General features: G+C 37.3%; 1 long non-coding RNA gene across 2 annotated transcripts in view; it reads right to left on the bottom strand.

The window, feature by feature from the left end:
- LOC141482958 (uncharacterized) overlaps positions 1 to 22881 on the bottom strand; it is a 36931-nt gene that overhangs the window by 290 nt on the left and 13760 nt on the right. The window lies entirely within an intron of this gene.

Below are 22881 nucleotides of genomic sequence, written 5' to 3'. Positions count from 1 at the left end.
TCCATGTAAGTGCAATTTGTTCATTTAAAGTAGAACTCATGTGAATGATATCTGATTTTTATTCCACAACGAATGTTTGAAATACAAACTGAGTAAAGAAAATTATCTTCTGCATAATTCAGTGTTCATATAGAAGTATTTGTTTCGAAAGAATTTTTTTCTTTCGTGTAATTCAATGCTTATGTGAAAGTAGCTGTTTCAGGGGGACTTTCTTTCAGTTTCTGTCTGAAAGATACTTCTTTGCATGATCTACAATCCATGTATAGAGTTACTTATTGTCAAATTGATTACCTCCTTCCTTTCTTTGGAAGATTCCCTCACTTTTTTTGTATCAAGATGGAGTAGTAGAAAGCCAAAAACTCTCTCTCTAACAGGTAAAGTTTCAAACCTTTCTTCTGGAAATGGAGAGGCTTGTATTTATGGTTGAACTCATGTCCTCTGTGAATAAATGAGTGGCATATGTGGTGTCACCTCACAAACCACAAGAGGGGACTAAATCATCTGTCGGTAACAAATAAGACAGATGGGTATCCGCGGCTAAGCTAAACAGTGGAGACGGGAGTGGGTTAAACAACTTAGCAAATTTCAAATAGATCTTAATGGGCGCCAGGTAAATTTAATCCTCCAGATACCCTAAGTAACTCACAATATCAATAACTTACCAATTAATATTGGAAATAAAAGATAAAAATCCCCAATATGATTTATTCAGTAATCCTAACTTACATGGATTAACCAACAACGCTTCTAAGACAACAATGCAATATTCACACTACTACGCGATGTTCAAATGTCCATACAAGAGCGCGGTGTATCTAACCACGAATTCAATCAGCCATAAATTACGGTAGTAACGACGCTCAAAAAAACTACAATACGTCGAGTAAAACTACCACGAAAATTGAGTAGGTGAAATCGTAAATACTAGTATCGGATGGTAAGACAAACTCGTTTGCGTCGCGTGAGCTCAGGCGTAGGCGCATCGGTGTCAATCAGCAATCGTGAAAGGAAGAATATACCTCAATTTCCGTTTCACAAATATCTATGTCAATCAGGTATCAATAACAAACTCTTAATCAATAAACGATAAACAAACACTATATCAACAGGTATCAATAAACATAAGGGCAACAATTATTCAAATATCTCAGTATATCACAAATATTCAATTAAATCAATTATAACTTGCGTGCTCCTTTTGGGCCACCCGGTATATGGTGTTAGGCTACCCTGTAGTATGGCGGAGATGGATCACCCTGTAGCACCGGAGATGGATCACCCTGTAGCACCACCAAGATAGATCACCCTGTAGCACCGGTGGATCACCCTGTAGTACGGCGGAGATGGATCACCCTGTAGCACCACCAAGATAGATCACCCTGTAGGGCACGACAAGCTGGACCAGTAATGGATCACCAAATAAGATCCAGAAAGAAAATAAAGGAAAACAGGAACCCTTGACGAAGACAAAAAAAAGCAGGAAGAAAAGCAGGAAGAAAAGCAGGAAGAAAAAGCAGGAAGAAAAAGCAGGAAGAAAAAGCAGGAAGAAAAACAGGAAGAAAGACAGGAAGAAAAGCAGGAAGAAAAACCCTACGGAAGAAAATTCTCAATCAGAATCAGATGAAACAAGGTGAGATTCAACCCCCATTCAATAGGACTATTTGACTAATCAATACCCCTGGTATATTTTCATCAAGCAAAGTAGCAAGATAACAAGAGTATATTTTTGGGTGCCCTGTATAACCATATGATCCGTAAAAATCAAGAAAATTGAATGAGTGTTGAAACCTCTCTTCAATACTAATATTCCGTTGAGATATAACGATGGAACCAGAAATTACTAAAATCATTTAAAACACATTTAATGGTAAAATTCTTACCCTGGCCAAGGGGTTTTCTATACGATTCTTCGTGTGCGGTGTTCTGCACGGAAGTCCTGCTGGGACTTGATGAGTGACTGAGGGCCTTCTGTTTCTTATGAATCTAGAGACGAGAAACGAAGGTTGTAGAATTGAAGAAGTGATATCATAGCTAAGATCACATGAGAGGTGCGACAGTGATTCAGACATACCTAATTTCGGAAATCCTTCCACCTGGCACGAGTTCGGTATCCACCACAAATCCTCAAAAGAGCTTAAGTTTCCGACTGCAAATATCCACACCAAAATGACCAATCAGTCTTCCACTATACAATCCTGAATTGTAGAAATAATCCCCGTGAAGGATGGCACAAATACAACCAAATATATCCTACAATCAGTCTGATGATACCCTTTGAACTCCGAACCAAGCTCACCGAAGGCTAACTTCCAAATACTAAGAGAATGCCACATCTGACAGCTAACCAGTTGTTGCCACAGTGCATCCAATCTACACTACAAGCACCAAGGGGGCGCTGTGCACAACATCATAAATCTAACAATTCCTCCACAGCCACTTGATACATCATCAACAAGTCCATGACCCATCAAAACTCCTTCTCAAAGCAATGCAACCCTAAAACAACCCTTGACAACTTGAGTAACCGATCAATCCCTCACCCGTGAACAACTGTAGAACTAGTTCGGTGTAAGTCGACGGAACGACACTACGAAAGTTCGGCAGATGTCAACCAACAGCTGTCTCTTAACCTTGTTTACGAATATTTACAAAATATATTGTTCCAACCTATTTTCAACTATTTACCAATCCTTATTCATGCGATGGAATAGAAACATATAAGGTAAGTCGCCATAACCTTCCCTTTCAGTACAAATATTAGAGCATTCATATTATGCAGAATATTTACCGAAAATATCAAACAGTATTCAGAAACCCAGAGGTAACTAATATTGTTTTTCAGGCGATATGGCTCTAATATGTCAGTAAACCTTCTGGAAGTGATGAATAACAATCTATGCAAGAAATATTCTCGGAAAGGTATAGGGAATAAGGCAGACAACGGCTGAAAAAAATGATAGGTGAAGAAAACTGAGAAACAAACAATAACAACTATTTCAACCTAGCGAGGAATTTCGGATCTCCAATGTCGATTGGCAATAGGAGAACGCGTAAGTACTGGTCAAAGCAGTTAGTCAGGGAGCATACATTTATTCTTATACATTTCAGGTATGGTTTTCTATGGAACGGAAGATTCCCATTACTATGATGTTAAATGAATAAAATGAACTTGTAACTGAATTACATTGTTAATATCCTCTGAATAAAGATCTTAAAAGGTAAGGTAGTGGTTTTGAAAGGTCACATAAGAGCAGTTTGATCTAGTGCTAAATTGAAACGTAACAACTTCTTTGAAAATGTAGGTCGGGCACACTGACAAACCAGATGTGTCCCTAGCTGTGACGAAAAGTTCGTCATCAATAAATGACAATTCTGTCGATTCCATAGTAAATAAACGAACAATATCTACAATATTTACAAGTAAATTTAGACCGTTACAATTCCCCCCTTGCCTCAAGAAAATTTACTAGCGTAAATTTTCATCAGCGCTAGCTGACTTTAGGTCTTTCGCATTCCATATTCCCTTATAATTACCGTCTTCATCTCTTAATTCATATGTCCACGGGGATACCCTTTTTTTAATATAAAAAGGCCCGACAAATCTTGGCGCTAGCTTAGCACTAAAATATTTGTCCGCCTCCGATACCACAAAATTCTTCCTCCAAACGGGTTGATTTGGCCAAAATTCTTCACTCCTTCTTCGAAGGTTATAAGTTTTTTCATTCTTTCGAGCAGCCACATCTAACCTTTTCCTTATCTCCTCAAAGAGTTTTCTAAATCCTTCAGGCCTCGAATCTTCAGCAGGTTCACTATCAACCAATAGATTTTTCCTCCGAGAGATCTCCTCTCCGCACAAAACCATTGAGCGGCCGAAATTCACGAAATATGGAGTGTGGTTAGTCGTCTCATGTCGAGCCGTTCTCAAGGCGCATGATAGCTTGGGTAAGTTGAAATCCCAGGTCCTGTGATTATCGGACACATACATAGCCAACATTGACTTCAATGTTCTGTTCACTCGTTCAGTCGGGTTTGCCTGAGGATGATAATGGGCATTATACCTAATTTTCACCTTATATTCTTCCACGAGTTTTCTCATCTGTCGAGATCGGTATTGCGGCCCATTATCGCACAAAAGAATTCGGGAACTCCATATACCAGAAAAACTTCCTCTTCGATCTTCCTTATGATGATTTCTGCTGTTGACGATCTTAGCGGAAAGACTAATGAAAACTTGCTAAAGTAATCTGTTACGACTAAGATAAATTTATTGCCTTTTGTAGATCTAGGTAAGGGTCCCATGATATCACTGGCGATCATTTCCCATGGCCGGGTCACTTTCGGTTGTGGAGTCATTAGTCCATTTGGTCCTCTGAGGTCGGGTTTATAGGCGGAACAAGTGGAACAATTTCGAACAAACTTCGACACGTCAGATTTCATCTTTGGCCAATAATGCCTTTCCCTGATACGATGGTAGGTTTTGAATATTCCTTGATGTCCTGAGGTCGGGTCTGCATGAGCTTCAATAAGAATTTTCTTCCGATCCGCTTTTGGTACAACTAACTTCCAAACGTCGGTTTGGTCTTCTAATTCCACGTAACACGGTTTGACGTACTTGTAGAGTGATCCCTGAGAGAATCTCCAATTGGGGTATTTTTCGGGTTGTAAACTCACTCGATCTTTCACGCGCAGGTACCACTTGTCCAAAATCTCTTCTTTCATCTGCTGGTTGATGGCATCAATGACTGGGACCGATCGAGAAAGGGTGTCAGGAACGATGTGATCCTTCCCTTTCCTGTGAACAATTTTGAAGTCATATTGCTGCATGCGGACTGCCCATCTTGCCAGTCGTCCTGATGGATCTTTCAAATTCTGTAACCAGACCAAGGAATAGTGATCGGTTATTACGGTGAACGGAATAGCTTCTAAATAAGGTCGCAGTTTTTCAATCGCCCACAGCACGGCCAAGCATTCCCTTTCTGTAGTAGAAAAATTGCGCTCTTGTTTCGTCAATGATCTACTCAAATAGCAAATTACTACGTCCTCATCCTCGCGAGTCTGAGTGAGAACAGCGCCAATTCCAAATGCCGAGGCGTCTGTTTGCAGAACAAATGGGAGGGAATAATCCGGACAGCTCAAGACTGGTGCTGATATAAGACGTTCCTTCATCTTCTGAAAAGCGATATCGCAAGTTTCGGTCCAATCAAACTTTCTACCCTTTTTCAGCAGCGATGTGAGTGGAGAAACGATGGATGCAAACTCAGGTATGAATCTCCTGTACCAGGAAAAAGTACCCACCAGTCTCCTGACATCTTTTACCGATTCTGGTCTAGGAAGCTGCAACATAGCCTTGACTTTATCGGGGTCGACATGCAACCCATTTCTATCTACAACGTATCCCAAATACTTCATTTCTGGCCTACAAAATTGACACTTTTCGAAGCTAACAGTGAGATTTGCTTCTCTCAATCTGCGGAAAACTTCATCAAGAATTGTCAGATGTTTCTCCAGAGTTTGGGTAACGATCACTACATCATCCAAATAGACGAAGACGTGTGGTTCTAGTTCAGGTCCTAGGACGGTATCGATCAACCTCTGCCACGTTGCTGGTGAATTATGTAATCCGAACGGCATCCTTTTAAATTGGAACAAACCACGCCCAGGAACGGTAAACGCTGTATACGGTCTCGACTTTTCCGCCACAGGAACTTGCCAATACGCAGACTTGATATCAAGAGAGGATAAATAATGTGCATTTTTCAATTTATCGAGCGTGTGGGAAACATATGGGAGAGGGTAGCTGTCTCGTTCCGTTACCGAATTTAGTTTTCTGTAATCAACGCAAAAGCGGTAGCTCCCATCTTTCTTCTTAACGAGAAGAACCGGTGACGACCAGCCACTATTCGACTTCTCGATAATATCGTTCTTCAACATCTCTGTTAGTTCTCGATCAATATGTTGTTGAATAATAGGCGACACTGGATAATAACGCTGCTTGATGGGTGGTGAGTTGGTCACGATGACATGTTCAGCTAGATTCGTACAGCCTAAATTATTCCCCATGAGCTCCTTGTTCTTCTCTACTACAGCGTTTAGCCGGGCCTCTTCCAATGGTGATAAAACTGTTTGTCCTCGAAGATGGTCCAATGCGTTCAGATAGCAAATTTCCTCAGAAAATTTCCACTCGTTGTGCCTCAGATTCGGAACCACTCCCATTGCTCTCCAGAAATTCGTTCCCAAAATTAAGTGATGAGGGACATCAGGAACCACTAAAACTCGAATTAATTTCAGCTTGCCTCTTAAACAAAATGGCACTTCACATTCTCCTATACTTTCACATACTTGACCATTGGCAACAGTGCAACTAATTCTCTTTGCTGAATTCAAATGTACCAAATCTTTTACGATTTGCCAACCTGGGTGTCCCAAGATAGTGGCTGAGGCACCTGAGTCTAATAACCCCAGTAAACTACGCCCCAAGACTTCAACTTTAAGGTAGGGTCTCTCATCGTTTTCGGCGTGATCCAGAATATAATCAAGGATTGGTTGAATAGCAGTCGCCGAGTGCAATTTGCGAACGCCTTCCCCTCGACGATTCAAAGGCGTCGCTTGTCGTTTCCCGACACGGAGCAGTTTGGACAATTACGAACGGTATACCCTTTTCTCTTACATCTGTAGCATTCCAGTTGCTTCGGTAGAGCACATCCTATAGCACGATGTCCGGGTTGATCGCATCGGAAACATACTATCTCCTTCGACTGATTGTTCGACGGAATTCGTGCCGTTGCTATCTCTAAGGCATTCAATTCCTTGGTGACCTCTACGAAAGCCAAATCCTTCTCTATCACGTTGCCACGACGTGCTGATGGTTCTACGTAGCTATTGATTATGTCCCTTCTGGCTTCCATTCTTCGACATACCGAGCGAAGTTCTGAAATGGTTGTGGGTAAGGGTTCACGTAATCTGTCTTGGTAAAAGGGATGTAAATTCTTCATAACTATGTTCAGCTTAGCTTCCTCTGTCATTGGGCAACCTAGGCGGCTGAAGTAGCTTGACATCACTGCAAGATAAACTCCGATGGTTTCTGAGTGGTGTTGAGTCCTTTTCTGCAATTCTTCGAACAATGCGTCAGAATGATTGGCAGAGAGATATTCTTCTCGAAACTCTTCCACTAGTTCTTCCCAGGTCGATACTCGATTCCGACAATCTTTATAAAATTGATACGCCTTGTCAGCAAAAAGGTCCACACCTGAGTCCAACAAAACAGCGTTGGGGACATGTCGCGCTAGTCTCAACTCCTCTATTCCCTCGAAAAATGCTGTCACCGACATTCCTTTACCATCTCCAGAAAACTTCTTCAGATTCCATTTATAAGGCGGAATCATTTTACTGGTTGAGCATGGGTCAAAGACTGGATCTTCCGTCAGAGACGATCGAGCAACTGCTCCTAAGTTAGCATGGAATGATTGCGCTCCCAATCTGCTTTCTAATTGATTTAGTGCAACCGGCACACGCTTCGTATCACTTCTCTTGCTGCTGTCAACTTTATGTGAAAATTCGTCCATCAACGACAGAGCCAAACCTAGGAGTTCGGATTTCCGGGTTTCTTTGTCCTTATCCTTATCTGGGTCCATATTGTCTATACGATTCAACACATGTGCTAGCTTGGTCTGAAGTTTCATTGCCCCGCTACTCGTTCCAGAATCGGTTATGTCATCAATCAGCCTTCTGATATCATCTAGTTTCCCTCTGATTGCAGCCTCATCTTCCTCGAAAGTGAATGGATATGAAGGATATCGAAGACTCTCGCCGTACCTTTCCATCTGCATTACTTGAACCAAACGATGTCTCATTTCCTCACAAGTGCCAGTTGCTACGCCCCGATATGCTAATTCATAGGTCAGTTCGTCTTTATCAAGACGATTTATTACCAGTCTTCTTGCCATAACGCTATTCTACTAGAGTGGTATCAATTAAAAAAAAATATTTATATTTTTCCAAAGTTTCCAAAAGTCACCTACTAAAGCCAAAACGCAAAAAAAAAACCTTCTTTTAAGGGCCCCACGTTGGGCGCCAAAATGTCACCTCACAAACCACAAGAGGGGACTAAATCATCTGTCGGTAACAAATAAGACAGATGGGTATCCGCGGCTAAGCTAAACAGTGGAGACGGGAGTGGGTTAAACAACTTAGCAAATTTCAAATAGATCTTAATGGGCGCCAGGTAAATTTAATCCTCCAGATACCCTAAGTAACTCACAATATCAATAACTTACCAATTAATATTGGAAATAAAAGATAAAAATCCCCAATATGATTTATTCAGTAATCCTAACTTACATGGATTAACCAACAACGCTTCTAAGACAACAATGCAATATTCACACTACTACGCGATGTTCAAATGTCCATACAAGAGCGCGGTGTATCTAACCACGAATTCAATCAGCCATAAATTACGGTAGTAACGACGCTCAAAAAAACTACAATACGTCGAGTAAAACTACCACGAAAATTGAGTAGGTGAAATCGTAAATACTAGTATCGGATGGTAAGACAAACTCGTTTGCGTCGCGTGAGCTCAGGCGTAGGCGCATCGGTGTCAATCAGCAATCGTGAAAGGAAGAATATACCTCAATTTCCGTTTCACAAATATCTATGTCAATCAGGTATCAATAACAAACTCTTAATCAATAAACGATAAACAAACACTATATCAACAGGTATCAATAAACATAAGGGCAACAATTATTCAAATATCTCAGTATATCACAAATATTCAATTAAATCAATTATAACTTGCGTGCTCCTTTTGGGCCACCCGGTATATGGTGTTAGGCTACCCTGTAGTATGGCGGAGATGGATCACCCTGTAGCACCGGAGATGGATCACCCTGTAGCACCACCAAGATAGATCACCCTGTAGCACCGGTGGATCACCCTGTAGTACGGCGGAGATGGATCACCCTGTAGCACCACCAAGATAGATCACCCTGTAGGGCACGACAAGCTGGACCAGTAATGGATCACCAAATAAGATCCAGAAAGAAAATAAAGGAAAACAGGAACCCTTGACGAAGACAAAAAAAAGCAGGAAGAAAAGCAGGAAGAAAAGCAGGAAGAAAAAGCAGGAAGAAAAAGCAGGAAGAAAAAGCAGGAAGAAAAACAGGAAGAAAGACAGGAAGAAAAGCAGGAAGAAAAACCCTACGGAAGAAAATTCTCAATCAGAATCAGATAAAACAAGGTGAGATTCAACCCCCATTCAATAGGACTATTTGACTAATCAATACCCCTGGTATATTTTCATCAAGCAAAGTAGCAAGATAACAAGAGTATATTTTTGGGTGCCCTGTATAACCATATGATCCGTAAAAATCAAGAAAATTGAATGAGTGTTGAAACCTCTCTTCAATACTAATATTCCGTTGAGATATAACGATGGAACCAGAAATTACTAAAATCATTTAAAACACATTTAATGGTAAAATTCTTACCCTGGCCAAGGGGTTTTCTATACGATTCTTCGTGTGCGGTGTTCTGCACGGAAGTCCTGCTGGGACTTGATGAGTGACTGAGGGCCTTCTGTTTCTTATGAATCTAGAGACGAGAAACGAAGGTTGTAGAATTGAAGAAGTGATATCATAGCTAAGATCACATGAGAGGTGCGACAGTGATTCAGACATACCTAATTTCGGAAATCCTTCCACCTGGCACGAGTTCGGTATCCACCACAAATCCTCAAAAGAGCTTAAGTTTCCGACTGCAAATATCCACACCAAAATGACCAATCAGTCTTCCACTATACAATCCTGAATTGTAGAAATAATCCCCGTGAAGGATGGCACAAATACAACCAAATATATCCTACAATCAGTCTGATGATACCCTTTGAACTCCGAACCAAGCTCACCGAAGGCTAACTTCCAAATACTAAGAGAATGCCACATCTGACAGCTAACCAGTTGTTGCCACAGTGCATCCAATCTACACTACAAGCACCAAGGGGGCGCTGTGCACAACATCATAAATCTAACAATTCCTCCACAGCCACTTGATACATCATCAACAAGTCCATGACCCATCAAAACTCCTTCTCAAAGCAATGCAACCCTAAAACAACCCTTGACAACTTGAGTAACCGATCAATCCCTCACCCGTGAACAACTGTAGAACTAGTTCGGTGTAAGTCGACGGAACGACACTACGAAAGTTCGGCAGATGTCAACCAACAGCTGTCTCTTAACCTTGTTTACGAATATTTACAAAATATATTGTTCCAACCTATTTTCAACTATTTACCAATCCTTATTCATGCGATGGAATAGAAACATATAAGGTAAGTCGCCATAACCTTCCCTTTCAGTACAAATATTAGAGCATTCATATTATGCAGAATATTTACCGAAAATATCAAACAGTATTCAGAAACCCAGAGGTAACTAATATTGTTTTTCAGGCGATATGGCTCTAATATGTCAGTAAACCTTCTGGAAGTGATGAATAACAATCTATGCAAGAAATATTCTCGGAAAGGTATAGGGAATAAGGCAGACAACGGCTGAAAAAAATGATAGGTGAAGAAAACTGAGAAACAAACAATAACAACTATTTCAACCTAGCGAGGAATTTCGGATCTCCAATGTCGATTGGCAATAGGAGAACGCGTAAGTACTGGTCAAAGCAGTTAGTCAGGGAGCATACATTTATTCTTATACATTTCAGGTATGGTTTTCTATGGAACGGAAGATTCCCATTACTATGATGTTAAATGAATAAAATGAACTTGTAACTGAATTACATTGTTAATATCCTCTGAATAAAGATCTTAAAAGGTAAGGTAGTGGTTTTGAAAGGTCACATAAGAGCAGTTTGATCTAGTGCTAAATTGAAACGTAACAACTTCTTTGAAAATGTAGGTCGGGCACACTGACAAACCAGATGTGTCCCTAGCTGTGACGAAAAGTTCGTCATCAATAAATGACAATTCTGTCGATTCCATAGTAAATAAACGAACAATATCTACAATATTTACAAGTAAATTTAGACCGTTACAGTGGAATTTATTTTTCCACTCTGGAAACTATATTTGTGTTTCTTTATGTGAGCTTTAAACGCTCTTTCACTTTGACCTATGTAAAACATCAGACATGACCCACACGATAATTTATACACTCCTGATTTTTCTGAAACTGAACTGTTATCTTTGTTAATTTTAATGTGTATGCCTAAGTTGTTGGTTTTGAAAGCAACATTTACACCTTCGCTGTGCAGAAAACCTTAAATATTTGTAGTGGGTTTTCTGCACAGCAAAAGTGTAAATATTGCTTTCAAAACCAACAACTTAGGCATGCACATTAAAAATAACAACAATGAATTGATACCTGACCGTTTCAGGTAGATTCATTCATTAGGCAGAAGAGGCATACAATAAACTGTATTAATAAGTTTTTTTTAATATGGATTTTCATCAAGTATCGACAAGTTCTATTTAATTATGAAATTGAAGTTATAATTAAAATTAGTAAGTGATGAAAGAACTGCTTTCTTTTGGGTATCACTTGCTAATAGCTCACTCATTACCTTACCAGTGGTGAAAGGCAAATTACTGGATGAGGAAGCGAGGTTAAGTAGTGTCGGAGTTTTGAAGAATAAGGAAGAAACTTATTCCTCAGCTGCATTTCTTTCTAATGGTGAAAGGCGGTTCAAAGGATCCCAGAACAAAGTCCAGACAAGTTCTCATCAAGGTAACAAGCAAGATCATGGAGAAAAATGTGCATACAAGTGTCATTTCTGTCATAATGTTGGACACAAGAAGTCAGAATGTCTGAAAAGGGAAAGGTGGTTGGAGCGCAAGAAAAGTCAAGAAAATTCTGGTCAAGTCCACACAGCTAAGGTAGACTCTAGCAATGATCAAGGTTCGGAATATGATTTCTGTTTCTCAGCCAGTACTCAGAAATGTGGATTCACTAACAATCAGGTGAAATGGTACTTGGATTCAGGTGCGAGTGAACATCTTATTTCAGATGACAGTGTTCTACAAAATATAAGGTATTGTGCAAATCCAATTAAAATTAAGGTTGCCAAGTCAGGCCAACATCTCATAGCTGAAAAATATGGAAGTTTGACGCTCAAATCATATGTAAATGGTAAAACTTATTCCATATTAATTGAAAATGTATCGTTTGTTCCTAGTCTAGAACATAATCTTTTGTCAGTAAGAAAGCTTGAAATGAGTGGTTTTGTCGTAATCTTTGTAAATGGGAAAGCCCTTATCAAACAAAATGATAAAATTGCAGCTATAGCCCAAAGGAATGATAAATTATATGAGCTAAGTCTAGAACGGCTGTCAGGTTCAGCTGATGCTTATCTCACTGAAACAGAAGCTCAGCTCTGGCATCGTCGTTTTGGCCATATCAGCAAAGCAAATCTACAAAAACTAACAAAACTAGTTGATGGACTGGAACTCTCATGCAATCCTGATGCAAGGAAAGTATGTGAGATTTGTGTTGCTGGTAAGCAAACCAGACTACCTCATAGTCAAGGAAGAACTAGAGCTAAAAGACCACTGGAGTTGATCCACAGTGACATGATGGGGCCAATTAATATTACTTCTTGGAATGGAAAGAGGTATGTTCTATGCTTTGTAGATGACTACACTCATTTTACCTCGGTATATTTTCTGGAAGCCAAGTCTGAAACTTTCAGGTACTTTAAGGCTTATGAAGCCATGGTGACAGCACACTTCAATCTTCCTGTAAGTAGATTCCGATGTGACTGAGGAACTGAGTATCTTTCAGAAAACATGAAAATGTTTTTCGAAACCAAAGGCATTCAGTATGAGTGCACCATCAGGGACACTCCTCAGCAAAATGGAGTCTCTGAGCGAATGAATAAAACAATAGCAGAAAAGGCTAGATGCATGCTTTTGGAATCAGGTCTAAAGAAAGAATGGTGGAGTGAAGCTGTCCAGGCAGCGACATATGTTTTAAACAGGAGTCCTACATGTGCACTGGAAGGCAAGGTCCCTGCAGAAACTTGGTTTGGGAAGAAACCAGATGTAAGAAAGCTTCGGGTATTTGGATGTGTAGCTTTTCTACATCCACCCAAGCGACTTATAGACTGGAAGTTTGGAACCAGGACCATTAAGTGTTTTTTGTAGGATATTGCCACAATGGCTATCGATTGTGGAATCCTGATGAGAGTAAAGTAGTAGAAGGACGGAATGTTACTTTTGATGAACATAAGTTTTCAGGTGATCAACAGCTGGGTGAATGGGAGGAAGTATACCAAGCCTCAAATGGGCACAATGCAACTGAGCCAAGGGATGAATTGGAAATGTCTCAGTCTGAAGATGACTCAAGCGTAGAAGTAGTCACAGAGCTAGAACAAGAAATTCAACCAGTTGAGCCAGAAAGACAGCGTCGAAGTACACGCCCAAAGAGACTGCCAACACATCTGCAGGATTATGTCTTAGAGGAGGATGTTGCAGTATTGTGCTGAATCTTATGTTGACAATGTACCACACTTCTATGAGGACATAGTAAAAAGGGATGACAGAAATGCTTGGAATATAGCAGTACAGGAAGAGATGTCAGCACTTATGCAAAATAACACCTGGACGATGTGTGAACTTCCTCAAGGAAGAAAAGCCATCGACAACAAATGGGTGTTTAAACTCAAAAGAAACCCTGATGAGGAAGTGGAAAAGTATAAGGCAAGGTTAGTTGTGAAGGGCTGCAGCCAAAAGAAAGAGTTCGACTACAATGAAACGTATGCACCTGTTGCCAGGTTAACAACGGTTTACTGCACAGCAAAGGTGTAAATATTGCTTTCAAAACCAACAACTTAGGCATGCACTTTTGTTTGAAGGTGATTGACAATGTTTCGTGATGAATTTCACTAGTTCGGACTTCCATTGTCTACTATATAAAATGATTTGAAATCCCTGAAACAAGTAAAAAAGAATAATTAAAAAAGAATAGTTGAAAATAACAATTATATTAAGCATCAACACAACACAACATCGAGTGGTCCCAAGCTGAGATCTTGCACAGAGAGGAACATTGGTTCAGGAGAAAATTTAAGGAAGCCGCATACATGTTGTCCAACAACGTATTCAGCCAGGCCAGCGTAGATATACGAAACATATGGAAACCCATCATCAAACGAAAAATGACCAACTCCCGCCAAAACGGTCATCTCTCACGGAATCAGTGAAGCGGAAAATGGAAAGTAGAGAAAGTGAAAATATTTCAACGACCTATAAAATAGTCATCTCTCGGAGGAATCAGTCCAGTCATCACCCGAAGACGATTGTAGATACCAACAATCGAAACGTCGTGAACTAACGTGACTTGGAATCTCTACACTTTTTTATTTTTTTATTATTTTCTTTTTGCATTCCTTTAATTTGTATTTATTCAATTATTATATTTTTACTTGTAGGTTATTTCACTATCATTTCATTTCAGGTTTATTGTTGCTTAATATAATTGTTATTTTCAACTATTCTTTTTTAATTATTCTTTTTTACTTGTTTCAGGGATTTCAAATCATTTTATTTAGGCATGCACATTAAAAATAACAACAATGAATTCATACCTGACCGTTTCAGGTAGATTCATTCATTAGGCAGACGAGGCATACAATAAACTGTATTATTTAATTTTTTTTTAATATGGGTTTTCATCAAGTATCGGCAAGTTCTATTTAATTATGAAATTAAAGTTATAATTAAAATTAGTAAGTCATAATTTTAAAAATTTATATTAAAAAAAACGAAACACATTTTCAAAGTTGAAAAACTAAGCTATAAAATATTTGTTGTCAGAAAACATTTGGCTTTAATGCAAAATGACATGTTAGACATATTACAGGTGTATCGTTTAAGCTCACATATACATTTAAATTTATTATGTAATTTAACTCCTATGTAGTGAGGCGAGTTCCGGCAGATTTGTAATCATGAGTAACGCTGGTTACTTCTTATAATTCTTCTATAGATCTTTCGGTACTCATTAAAAAAACTGTGGAAGAAATCACTTATTAGTGTATTTCCTAATCATGTATTTGAAGATGTTCTGATTCCTTTGGTTATTTAAGGCTTTTTTAATTCACTTTTGACTTTTTGCATAGGAAAACACTGTACAAAGACCTCATCTAAATGAAGTATTTCCCAATAAATGGATAGGACGGAATGGGACTGTACGGTGGCCCGCTAGATCACCAGATTTAACAAAACTGGATATTTTATGGGGATACATAAAAAATATGATAAAGTCGGACAACCAACTTCTTCCGAGAATATGCGACTTATAATAACGAATGCTTTTCGCAGCGTTACACCACCTGTCTTGCGCAGGATAGAACATAGACTTCAGCTCTGTATTCAAGAAAATGAAAGACATGTTGAACATATTTTATAAAAGTTTCATTATCAACCTTCATTAAACTTTCCCTTTTGTAGTTGTGTAGTTTGCCAGTTGACAAATTTAAATATCTAGAACTTTAGCTCTGAATTCATGATTATACACCATAACACGAAAAAAAAATTAGTAATATTTATATTGTTTTTTCATTTAATCTTGTTTGGTTTGATATTGCACGATTTATGGCTAAAATTCTGCATCCAATGAAAAACATTTTTTTTCATTTAGAAAAATGTGATAGGTACATACATTTCGTAAAAAAATATTTGTTTGGACACGCTGTAATGTACAAAATTGAAACAAGATATCTTTTGTATACTCTTATCAGTCGTCAAATGGATTTTGCTTTGAAAAAAGTCTTTCATCGAGTTTATGGCGTAGAAATAGGAAGAACGACCATTTTTCGAAAAAAATGCCTATTCAAAAAAAAACTATTGAACCTAGCCATAGGGAATACTTAATGAAATTTGTAGAGGTGTCGTTGGTGCTCCTAATGGATCAATAATATACGGGGTGATCCATTTAAAATAAGGAAGATTCTGCAAATTTTCATTTGCAATATGTGACAAGCGGTTTTTCATGCCCTGTATATTCACAGGTCGATTTCAGATATATCGTTTGAGAGAGTTATCACTGTAGAATATTTGACCAAAAAAATTCAATTGGACTTGGCACATCTTTATAATTTCAAATATTCTGAATGACGAATATTGGGAGAAAAAAAACATGTCATGCTATATTTCCCAAAAATCGTCAATATTTCCGAAGTGAAGATATACATAAAGTTTCTTTTATTTTCTACGTAGAAACCGACCACTGCATATATTGATACAGCAGATGTTTATTTATATGCCGATGATGCAACTTTTGTCATAAGTAACCAACAAGTAGGGAAGATAGATCAGTTGCCATGTGAAACACTGACAAAATGCGAAACATATTTTAGCGTGTTAGGAATCACACGTTAAAAGGTAAGACTTCGTTAGTCCTTAGCTCGCACAAGTTTCTCAACTTCTGAGAGTGGTCGTTCGTATGGGGACGACAGCTGATTAACGGAAAACAGATTTAAAAACAGATATTTTTTTAAATTTATATTTGGATGGTGTATTCTTTGGAATTGTGTCTGCGAATACTGATACCTGACCCTCATTGACTGATGTCGAACGAGTCGATTTCCATTGATTACATCCATAATCACTAGCCCACATTCGGTACGTTCTCATACGAAACATTATATATTATTGTAGTCAGAAGTGAAAAATTTGTTTTTCAGCATCGTTGGCGACATATTCTACACTCTGAGGCTCGAACACTTCGTCTTGAATATCTAAATCATTCAACTGCTGCAGAACATTCTTCTTTTTCTCATATAATTGAATATCTGTACTTAATTGTTGGGCTCGTCTCTCAAATTCCTCTACTTCACGTCTGTCTTCTCTATTACGTAGTAATATAATGGCATTACGTAGTAATATAATGTTCCGTACGTCCAACGACGTACGGAACATCGTTTTCCTTCCGATTTGAATGTAAAAGACTAATGGTGTACAATTATTCAAATACGAAAACTGTTACGGCAATGGTTATAAAGGATAACTACCACCAGATAGTCACAACCACCGTAAGTCAAAATATCAGCAGCTACCTTGTAATAGGGAATGTTAGGTCTATCATGCTGAACTAGCTTCTCTTTTGTTGGTTTTCTACAAAATTTTTGACAATCTTTACATTTTGTAATGAAATTGCTTATATTAGTACCAAGACCAGGCCAATAAAATATTTTCCGGGCACGTGCCCTGCATTTTTCTGTCCCAAGATGTGCTATGTTATGTAATTTTGCAAGCATTACATTTCTAAGAGTTTTAGGAACTATGATTTTATCATTGTGAAAGACCAAAAAATTTTTCGCAACTAGGTCATTTCTAATTTTGAAAAAGGCTGAAAGTTCTTGATTATATTCTAATTTTTTGAGGTTTTCTGGCCAACCCAAATTACAATAATTTCTGACTGTGGATAATATTGAATCACTTTCACTTTCTTTTTTCAAATTTTCTTGGCTACTAGTAGAAATAGGAATACCTAAATCTAGACAATGAACAAATTTAATATTTTATTCATCTTTTTGTTTAGTTTTAATGAATGATCTTGATAAGAGGTCCACAATATACATATATTTTCTTGGTAAATACTTTATAGTGAAATTATATTTTGGCAGCTTGAGCTTCAATTTTTGTAATCTATTGCTCACCTTGTAAAAATCTTTGTTACAAATAGCTACTAATGGCTTGTGGTCAGTTTTGACTAAAATTTTACAACCATAAATAAAATTATGAAACTTTTTGAGTGCAAAACAAATTCCTAGTAACTCCTTGTCTATTTGTGGATATCTTACTTCAGCTTCTGTAAGACTGCGGGAACAGAAAGCGACTGGATTTCGATTTTGAAGTAGGCAACCACCAATACCAAATTGAGTAGCCCTGTATTTCAATCGGAGATTTTGAGTAAAATATTTTTGAATTTGGTATCTCGGTTAAGAGTTTTTTAATTGTATTTAAGGCTAACATCTGTTGTCCATAACCACGTTATATTATTTTATATCAATTTTCTCAATGGGGCTAGAAATTCTGAAAGTTTAGGTACATATTTTGTTAAATAATTACCCATACCCATTATACTTAACAGCTCATTTTTAGATTTTGGATTTTCAATGCTCAAAAAGGCTTCTATATATTGTGGATCTGGTTTGACTCCATCTACTGAAAAAATTTGTCCTATGTATTTAACTTCAATTACTTTAAAATTATACTTTTTTATCATTAAATTTCACTCCATATTTCCTTGCTCTTGCTAAAACTTCATTGAGAATTTTATCATGATCTTCATCGGGTTCCGTAGCTATTATGAAATCATCAAAGTAAATACCAATGTTAAGGTCACCAAACATTTTTTCATTTACTCTCTGGAATACTTCTGGACTCACATTCAATTCAAAAGGAAGTCTTTTGAAGCAATATTTACCAAACGGTCTTATGGAAGTACATAGTTCCATGCTTTCATTATCTAGTGCAGCGGTTCCTAAATGGTGGTCAGCGGAACCCTGGGGTGTTAAGAATCTACATAGAAATCTGTATTATTACGCTAAAATGAAATGCTGTTTGAGCCTTACTTTGGTCCATTTTAAATAGATGGCAATACAAATCAGATTTCCAAGTTTTCTACATTAACGATATATATTTTTGGATCATGTGTGTGATGCATAAAAATGTCCTTGAGTTGAATATAAAACTTTGTTGCTACCCTGTTAAACAACGTGGAAGTCGTAAATAAAAGCCGTTTTGTACGATGAAGGGGTGGTGAATCTAATAACCGATGAAATAGGATCGAACGTTAGTGATGACAGGTCACACACAGATTCATTAAAAAGAATAGTGATCTTGGGAGATGACTATTCAAAAAACTTTTCCATGGCCCTGGAAAGTCGTATGGGAGAACGCAAGTACTCAATGTATGAAATATTGAAACCAAATACAGAGCTATCTGAATTAACAAGTAACTTGTTCCAAGACACTATTAACTTAGGGCAGGATGATTATGTTATCGTCATGTGCAATACCAACAATATAAGCAATAGCCGTAGTCTAAATCTAGCGCTGAAACAAATTTTACCAATAAGCAAATTCACAAACCTCCTTTTAATTATTGAAAGAAATAATATTATTGACCAAAAGTTGCTCAATTCTATCAATAAAAGGATCAATGAGTTTAGGAAACATAATCATAACTTCTCTCTCACATACATAAGCGACGTCAGGGAAAAAGGAAGTAAATTCGATGTACTTACAAGGGTACACAGCTTCCTTACTGAATCTAATAAATGTCTTGTTGTAAAGACAGTGAAAATACAAGAAATCGACAAGGCTGAGATTCCAAGTAGATACCTCCAGGAATCTTTTTTATTGGAAATGCCGCTAAGCCAAGAAAAAGAGTAGTAAATTTGAATCTTCCAGAATGTATATATAATAGTAAATTAACCCTGCTTCTCATTAACATACAGTCAATTCGAAACAAAATTGATGACTTATATATTTATTTAGAAAATCTTGATTTTCCAAAATTAGTATTAGTTACAGAACACTGGCTGAAACCACAGGAACCAATAATTGTACCAGGTTATAAATGCATCTCTAGATTTGACCGAGTTACGGCTGAACATGGAGGAACCCTGATACTAGAGAATGTAAATGAAGATACATGCTCCTTTGTTAAGGTAGAAAAATTCAGTAATTTGTTGGAGGAGAAAAATTTTGAGTTCTCCTTGGTGTACTGTGAAGCGTTTCTCCTGTATGTTCTGTGTATCTATAGAACGCGAGATAACAATAAAACCCCTTCAGAAGAAATGACCATATTTTTCGAAAAGCTCGAAACACTGCTGACACATCTTCCAATGAATTCGAATATTGTCCTAGCAGGCGATTTGAATATAAATTTTGAAGACAAATCAAATCGTTCCTGTCGGCTTCTAGAACAGTTATTAGACTCCTTAAACTTAACCATGCACGTGCAATCCGCAACACATATTTGCCGGAGTACATCTACTATAATAGACTATTTCTGTTCTAATTTGGATGAGTCTAAGGTAACCTGTTCAGTTTTGTCAGCAAATCTCTCAGATCATGAAGCCGTTCTCAGTACACTCAGCTTCCCTGGTAAAGGCATTTCTAAAAAACATAATATACTTGGGCGTATATTTTCTAAAAACAACTATTGCAAATTTCAAAAGGCCTGTGATCAGGTCAACTGGAACAGAATCATACATATGAACACATATTTGAATACACTCAGTAATATTTTTGAAAGTGCTTTCCCTATCACCAGAATCCGAAAAAAGGTAAGGAAACCTTGGATAACGAAGGGCATCAAAATATCAGCCAAAAATATGCGCTCATTGAACTACATTAAAAAGTTTCATAAAGAGGAACACCTACAAAATTATTGCAATAGGTACCGAAGTGTATACAACAGTGTCATAAAACAGGCTAAGCTTTCATATTATCATACCAGGATTAATACTGCCTCCAATATAGCAAAGGAGAGCTGGATTATTATAAATGAAATCCGTGGAAAGAGCAAAAATCAAATCGATGAAATCAATTTGAAACCTGACTGTTTCAACGATTACTATTGCTCTATCGCAACTAAACTTACTAATGACATTTCCACTAACATTCATATTAATCCAATGCAATATCTTGAGAATGTAAGAATTGACGAAAACTTCTTTTTATTTCCAACAGACCCAGATGAAATAAAGAGTGCTATGAAGGACATTAAGAACAAAAAGGCATCTGGAGCTGATGGTTTGTCTATAAATATGCTGGAAAAATTGCCCCCGGCAGCTATTGACGCGCTTACTGATATAATAAATGAATCGTTTGTCTCGGGAACATTTCCAACAATACTTAAATCAGCCATGGTGATCCCAATTTACAAAGGTGGGGATAGGGAGGATCCATCAAATTACAGACCAATATCCCTTCTATCTACTATTGCAAAAATCATAGAAAAATTAGTAAAGAAGCGACTCATGTCATTTGTCATTAAACATAAAATACTAAATGGTAACCAATACGGTTTCCAAACCAACAAAAGTACAAATGACGCTATCTATCATTTTTTAGAAAATGTGTACACTAATCTTAATAATCAAGAAGCGACCGCGGCGGTGTTCTGTGACTTATCCAAAGCTTTTGATTGTGTGAATCATGGAATACTGCTGCAGAAGCTTGAGTACTATGGCATCAGAGGCATATCTCATAAATGGATGACATCTTACTTGCAAGACCGGGAACAATATGTGAAAGTTTCGGGTGCAGTATCTGAGGAAAAAAAATTGACCAGCGGAGTTCCACAAGGTTCTGTCTTGGGGCCCATATTATTTTTGCTATATGTGAATGATCTCACGAACTTGAATATTAGTGGTAGGTTCACTTTATTTGCAGATGATGCAACTATAGAGTGGCACACTAAAGATAAGAATATTCTCGGCCAATTGATCTCCTTAGATCTAACTGAAATAAAAAGGTGGTGCGATGCCAATCAAATGGTCTTCAACTCTAAGAAAACTAAAGTGTTATCATTTAAATGGGACATCGACAAAATACAACTAGATAATGATACACTTATGAAATCTGATAATTACAGATTCCTAGGTGTTGTATTGGACCATAATTTAAAGTTTGATGAGCATATTATGGCAATGGCAGATAAATTGTCATCTGGGTGTTATGCTATCAGAGTTATTAGAAATGACATCGGTTATCTTATTGCTAGAAAAGCCTACTTTGCTCTCCTGGAATCTCACATCAGATATGGGATAGCATTTTGGGGAGCCTGCTCACAAACGTTGTTCTCAATGATCTTTAAGCTACAAAAGAGAGCAATGAGATACTTATGCCATGTTAATCACCAAACTTCATGTAAACCCTTATTTACATCTCAGAGGATACTCACGTTAACATCAATTTTCGTGCTAGAATCAACTAGTTTAGTTCATAAGCATAAACTGCATTTATTAAAATCTGACACTGCACGTAATACTAGGGCAAATGGCCAATATTTACCTTTATCAGTCCCCAGAACCACCCAATACCAAAATTCAATTGTTTACAATGGTACGAAAATGTTCAACCATCTACCGAAGCAAATTAAAAATATTCATAGCACTCCGAAATTCAGAAGGGCTGTAAAAAAATTTTAATAACAAGACCGTTTTATGATTTGAGGGAATTTTTTGAACAAAATTTTGAATAGCTGTGACAGCAGTACAAAATATGTCGTATCTATGTCTCTCACTAAATAGTTTTAAAGGTAGGTGTGTATGTATGACTATATATGTATGTACATATTAACTGTATTAAGAAATCAAACATTTTATAAAATTATTATATGTGTGTACATGGGTCTATGTATGTGTATATATGTGTATATGTATATATGTCTGTGTGTGTATATATGTATGTGTATGTGTGTATATATGTGTATGTGTGTGTATATGTGTATATATGTATATATATATATATGTGTATATGTGTATATATATGTGTGTATATATGTGTGTATATATGTGTATATATGTATATGTATATATATTATTTTAATGTTTTTATCATCTGACAATTCTTTCCTGTTTTGTATTTATAACCAATTAATATAGAATAAATTAGGGAAAACTGTTTTTATTTCTATTCTACTGTATTGTTGTGAAAATATTTTATAGAAACATGACTGTATATATACATTAAGTACATCCACTTTTAACATCCGACAATCCATATTGGTTTGCATAATTTTAATTTCATTTAATTATCATGACTTCCTGCTCATTTTAAGCAGTTAGGATTTATGTACTATTATATTTAGGAGCTTTGTCAATAAGAATTCTATTCTTCAGATAATA

Source organism: Leptinotarsa decemlineata, unplaced genomic scaffold (assembly GCF_025532065.1).
Source record: "Leptinotarsa decemlineata unplaced genomic scaffold, Ldec_3_MD MMD2_P_RNA_scaffold_14, whole genome shotgun sequence".
Lineage (NCBI taxonomy): Eukaryota > Metazoa > Arthropoda > Insecta > Coleoptera > Chrysomelidae > Leptinotarsa > Leptinotarsa decemlineata.
This window is presented reverse-complemented; position numbering and strand designations above follow the sequence as displayed.